The 6,405-nt window shown below is 45.4% G+C and overlaps 1 long non-coding RNA gene across 1 annotated transcript; it reads left to right on the forward strand.

Annotated features, from left to right (window-relative positions):
- The first annotated feature begins 213 nt into the window (after positions 1-213).
- Positions 214-2,727, forward strand: LOC144094642 (uncharacterized). The gene is made up of 2 exons (XR_013306535.1): positions 214-318; positions 2,542-2,727. It is a non-coding gene; the product is annotated as an uncharacterized LOC144094642 (long non-coding RNA).
- The last annotated feature ends 3,678 nt before the right edge of the window (positions 2,728-6,405 follow it).

A 6,405-nucleotide genomic window follows, 5' to 3' on the forward strand; every position in this document is an offset into this window, starting at 1 on the left:
AACATGTTACGTGCAACAGCGAAGCCAGCATTCAGAAGTAAGCAGCACTCACTTCCTCAACGCAGGTTCCGCATCTGACAAAACACAGGCGTTCTACGAGACAACACTCCCAGCGACAGAGACGTAAGCGGACAGTCTAGTTACCTTCAAGGCGCTCATCGTACGAGTATATAAGAGGTACACCCGACTTCCAATGAAGAGACCGGAGTAGGAGGTGCAGCAAAAGAAGATCCAGCCAGGAGACAGCCATGAAGACGTGGCTGCTAGTATGCATCGGCGCACTTCTGATCGCAGCGCTTGTGAATTGCCAAGATGAAGGTGAGTATATCGAGCACGTCCGCTTGTAGCTCAGAACAGCACCCTAGAGAGTTTTGCGAAAAGGCAGAGATTGCTCGAAAATTATGCACTGGTTGCCATAACGGTTCTGCGGCATCCAAACCGGCGAGCACATGGGGCGGTGGCATCAAAAAGAAACTATGAACGCGACGCGTACGCGCCTAAGACCTGTACTGAAGCCTAGAAGGGCCAAGAAACGATAAATCAGTAGCAAAAAAAGCAACAACAGTCGTCGCATTGTTGGCACCTGCATGCTCCCTAAGGGATAGATTTTATCCGCTTTCTAAAGGCACTGTACTTGTAGAGACCGATCATATTTGCAAACAGTAAGGTTTTAAGCGCTGTTTAAAAGGTACTATATTGTATAGTTTCAACGCGAGTGTTCTTGTTCATTTCGTGCGATAGAGAGCAGGCTGTAGACGTTTATTTAGGCTTTAAAAATGCCTCTTCATCAAACACTGGAACCTTGTTCGTTGTTAATGTCGTATAGGTGCAGCTGGCATCAAGCCTTGTGTCATTCGTTTAACTTGAAAATGCAAAAAAAGAGAAAGCTTTCTTCAAAGGTAATTGAAATCAAGATGGTGACTGAGCTTAAAACACACCCCGAACCCTTTAAGGTGGTTGTACCCTAACTTTTAGGCCGTCAAGACTTATTATAAACAGCCCTCGCCGTGTTGTACAGCTCATTGGCCGACCTTTCTACCTGGAAATGAATCCTCGTGAAAGCCTACTAGCAACTTTTCTCGATATATTAGTTTTTCTATATCCGGCAAATGTACAGCATAGAAAATGAGGCATGGTGTAGTGGAGAAATTCTGCGTAGTTAAGACTATCTGAGATTGTCTGAAGAATGCGGAAACTTCCATACACCGTAGTTTCCGCCTCAAACATTCCATGAGAGTACAGGCTGCATGGTCAGGATTCAACCTCCGAACTTGTTATAGATATAGCCAACGTTATAGCCACCGAGTGACTTCGTCTGCTGGCTGCCTTTCCTAACATTGCAGGAAAGGGTGACATCTTAAATGCTTAGAGTGCGTTTCCACGCCATGGAGTAATTTCTTATTAGCCTTAACATATAATTACAAACAAGTGTCGGCTACATCATTACACAACCGGAGATCAAAGCAAACTGGATTCTAGGTAGCACGTGTCGTACGTGAAAACGAGAAAATCAGCGCTGAGGCTTTCACACACGCACACAAAAATTAGTGAACTTGAACAAAAATAAATTTTTTCCTTTGAACTCGAAAGCTGAAAAATGCCGGCGCATACATAAGCAGGTAGAGGGCCTAAATTGAGGCAGAACGAAGACAGTGATGTTATATTCGCTATAACAGCGCATAAAACACCGAAAGTCAGTCTTTCTGCCGTGCGCTGGAGCGTCTATATGCACGCCCACTGAAGGAAATGAACATTTTGGGTCACTGACCACGGCGTTCTTTGGCGGTGAAGGCCTTCAAGGCACTGCTCCGCTTATTGAGAACTCCTGGCCTGCACGATAGGCTGTTATTTTACCGAATGCTTGCTGACTTTGCACACTGATTTCAATTTCGTGCTACTCTCAATTCTCATTCATTTCTTTTATCCCCTCATCTCTTTCTCCCCGTGCAGGGTAGCAAATCGGTTATTTTTCCAGATAACCTCACTGCCTTTCCTCTTCTTCCTCCTTAAATTCCCTATGAGTGGTGATAGGTGAGAAAAGATTTAACGCTTTGCTAATATGAAGGGCATCAAGAACAAAAAAAGAAAGAAATTCAGCATGGCCCTTTCCTGTGTTCGTGTCCCTCGACAGACATATTAATCCTTTATATTGGTCTAATGGTATAGTTTCTGCGATTAACAGGCATCGCATGTAAAATATTAAGTAATGCTCGTGTTTGAATAAGGAATCCATGCCTTTGTAGTTATTCGTCATTTATTCACAATAGACTGTTTAAGTAGCGTACATACCACAATTTTGTATTGTAATTTAAGGGCACCTACAAGGAGTCTAACGTGTCACGTTATAATAATAAAAATGGTATGCAATCACTGACCCTGAAAAGTATAAAACTTGGCGATAAGAAACGAGGTTACGTATTACACACATATCAGGATACTTGCGAGGATAAACAATGACGAACAAAAGAACATCGAAATAAATTAGTCTACCCAGCATTGATTCCAAAGGATTCATACAAGTTGCTTCACTTTCCCACGCAGATCCAGCCGCTGCAGAGCTACAGGCCGAGCTGAACGATAGTCCCGCCATGTCTCGGGTGCGACGCGGCGGAGGCGGAGGCGCTGGTGGCGCCGGCGGAGGTGGCAAGAAGGGTGGCAAGAGCAAAGGCAAGGGCAAAGGGAAAAGCGGAGGTGGAGGCGGAGGAGAAGAAGAGTGATCCGCCGCGCCACCAGATCCACAAGACGGCTGGGACAGGATGGCAAACTACCCAACGAAGGTGCACATTTTAATCGCTGCGCTGTCCTGACGACAATAAAAAGAACAGGGGACAAACAGCATCTCTGCATCTTTCAGCCTCAGTTAATGCTCCTGTTACCAATATTTCACTCCAGGTATTGCACCACATAAAGAGTACCTGATACAAAAAATCTCAGCTGGTCTCCTTGCCTCTACGGAACGCGCCCCCTCTCTCTGTTCTCATTACTATCCTAGCTAGGCGCTTTCAGTGAGCATATTCAGCAACCAAAGCCTTCATCAAACACGACAACCCACAGCACAGCACACAGTTGGTAAGTGTGCAGTAAATGCCGTTTGCGGTGATGGGGATTAGCAAAGTGTACCAGCTGGACTGAGAGGCAAAGATTATCCTGCGTCTGGGCTTCACTTCTTCAGATTAAGAAACGATACAAAGATCTGACCTGACTAACACACAGGAATTCGTTTTCATAGTTACATAGCAGATTATACGCGCGTGTCTAGGCCCAGGCGTTAGGCTTCAAATGCTTCACTTCCGAGAAACGGTTATTTTTGCATTCCATTTAAGCATTTTTCTAAAAAGATCCTGCTTCGCGCATTGAATATCTACCAGCAGAACACATCAGAGCTTCACCAGCCACACTTAAACTGTAAAGTTTATTCGTATGCGCTCACAATTAATGCCCCTTTACATTTCATTCATCTGGGCGAAGATACATGGCTAATGGCTGCTGAATCAGTGTTCAAATTCATGGCTTTCAGAGAGGCAGGTTATTGCGCATACGCCGCACAGTCCAAAATGCACACGACCCCAACCAAATGATAAACACAAATAAAATGTCCTTAAAATGTTGTCAGTGCCTCAATGGTAGAATTGACGAGGCTTGACCTATGTTCTTCTCACCACTGGGATTACTGCATCACCGCTGAGACCCTGAGACCAGCACCAGAATGAGCGTCATAGTAGCTCCGATGCTCGATTCACCATTCCTGGGATGTTGGTTGTGTCAAACGGGATGAAAGCAGAGCGGCGACTGCTGCCGAGTATGCAAAGAGTTGTTCTGGCATACTCACTACTGAGTCAACGTGAAGCCGTCGCACCCAACAATTATGAAGCGCAAAATGCTCTTAAAGGCATTCATGATTTGTTGGACTTGTCTGGACAGCCGGTCAAGCGGCTTCCTTCCATCTCGAGCCGTCGAATCGGCTGCTTTCTGCTAGTGTAGACTGCTGGTTTTGGTCAACGGCCTGTATGCGTTCAAGGCCTGCGGGGATAGGGTGGCCGCACCTGGCACAGGACAGCGTTAATTGGAGAGATATGGGAGAATCCTTTGTCTTGAAGTGGGCTTAGTAATGCTGCTGGTGCTGATGATTATGATGATACTGTTGTGAAGGCGGAATATTTCGCCGCTAGTGGCATAACCGAAATTTCCGGCGCAAGGGGCCGGTTAGGCCGCAGTGTATTTTGAACGTGTCGAACGTGTGGGGAATATGCTAGGGAAAACCATCCTCTTGTGTGTGTGTGTGTGTGTGTGTGTGTGTGTGTGTGTGTGTGTGTGTGTGTGTGTGTGTGTGTGTGTGTGTGTGTGTGTGTGTGTGTGTGTGTGTGTGTGTGTGTGTGTGTGTGTGTGTGTGTGTGTGTGTGTGTGTGTGTGTGTGTGTGTGTGTGTGTGTGTGTGTGTGTGTGTGTGTGTGTGTGTGTGTGTGTGTGTGTGTGTGTGTGTGTGTGTGTGTGTGTGTGTGTGTGTGTGTGTGTGTGTGTGTGTGTGTGTGTGTGTGTGTGTGTGTGTGTGTGTGTGTGTGTGTGTGTGTGTGTGTGTGTGTGTGTGTGTGTGTGTGTGTGTGTGTGTGTGTGTGTGTGTGTGTGTGTGTGTGTGTGTGTGTGTGTGTGTGTGTGTGTGTGTGTGTGTGTGTGTGTGTGTGTGTGTGTGTGTGTGTGTGTGTGTGTGTGTGTGTGTGTGTGTGTGTGTGTGTGTGTGTGTGTGTGTGTGTGTGTGTGTGTGTGTGTGTGTGTGTGTGTGTGTGTGTGTGTGTGTGTGTGTGTGTGTGTGTGTGTGTGTGTGTGTGTGTGTGTGTGTGTGTGTGTGTGTGTGTGTGTGTGTGTGTGTGTGTGTGTGTGTGTGTGTGTGTGCGCGTGCGTGCGTGCGTGTGTGTGTGTGTGTGTGTGTGTGTGTGTTTGGGGGGGGTATGACAGGCTTTGATCATCAAGCTCTCGCTCAGACATATTATTTCCGCGTCTAAGAATCTACAGAAAGCCTGACTTATTTTCTTTCATTGTGTACAAAGCTGACCTTTAAAAGCAGACAGCTGCTTCAATACTTGGTTGTACAGTCACAGAACTGCCCATCAAAATAAAAATAAACGAAACAAGCACTGATCCAAAAAGAAACACACTCAGAAAAAAATGTCTTTGTAAATATTGTTCTACAATATGGGGGCAGGCGTATATAGCAGTACACTAGAAATCAATAAAATATGAACGCGAGGTCAGGCACCTATTGCTTGTGTATTCAAAAGCATGTCGACCGAGAAGCCTTTTACATAATTTTTTGTTTGGAGAAACTTTCTCACCGTTTGCTGGCGCGTATGTGGACGGAAATCAAAGTGCTGGCCGTGCCATGCTCTCCATCCATCAACACTAGGAGAGCAAATTTTCAATGTAGCCGGCGCTTCAGGCGGTACCTTACTGGCCATTTTTTTAGCTCGCGCGCGCACGCGCACGCACGCACGCACACACACACACACACACACACACACACACACACACACACACACACACACACACACACACACACACACACACGTATATATATATATATATATATATATATATATATATATATATATATATATATATATATATATATATATATATATATATATATATATATATATATATATATATATATATATATATATATAAGACGCTTTTGCATTCCTTCAGTTTTTCTCTACGATTATTATTACGTTTATTTCTTTTGTTTGTTTTATTTTTGCAAACAAGCGCTTTCTTTCTTCGTTCGCAATATACACTTGAGAACGGACAGGTTTGAGTATTTGGCCTCAAAGCACCACGTGTCAAGGAAACATCGCGGCAGAATTCACTAAGTCACAGCGTCAAGAGCAAACGTTTAAGGTAGCCCTGCAGGTATCTATATAATATTCCCGTTCTTTCGCCAAGCACGGCGGTGGAAGGTCACTCAAATACGATGAAGCAGTGGCCGCTAGTTGGTATGTCATTACCGCTCGAGATACTAGCTGTTTTCCGAAAAGCGACGACAAACCGACACGCCCACACAAAACCTTCGCTTCACGGTATTTCGGGTACCTCTGATGTCTCGAGTGTGCGATCTCGCCCAAGTTATCCCCTTCAGCTGTCGAGTGTGTTTTGTAATCCTCGAGCGCAACCTGTAGGCCCGGAGAATGCTGAAGCGTGAGTATGGTGCACGTAGTCCAAGACCAAGGGTCTCAAGAGGCAGATAACGGTAAGAAAATAATGTTTCGAGAAACAGCAGCAACGCGATGCAAAGCTCTTCCGACCGAGGAGGCAGTCGATGTGTCCTAGCAGCAACGTGAATTAATGCGTGAAAACTGCTCTTTTGCCTCTACTAGATGCGGTGGTAGGCGGTAGTTGTTATGTGCATACAGAT

The sequence above is a fragment of the Amblyomma americanum genome, chromosome 6 (genome assembly GCF_052857255.1).
Source record: "Amblyomma americanum isolate KBUSLIRL-KWMA chromosome 6, ASM5285725v1, whole genome shotgun sequence".
Classification (NCBI taxonomy): Eukaryota; Metazoa; Arthropoda; class Arachnida; order Ixodida; family Ixodidae; genus Amblyomma; species Amblyomma americanum.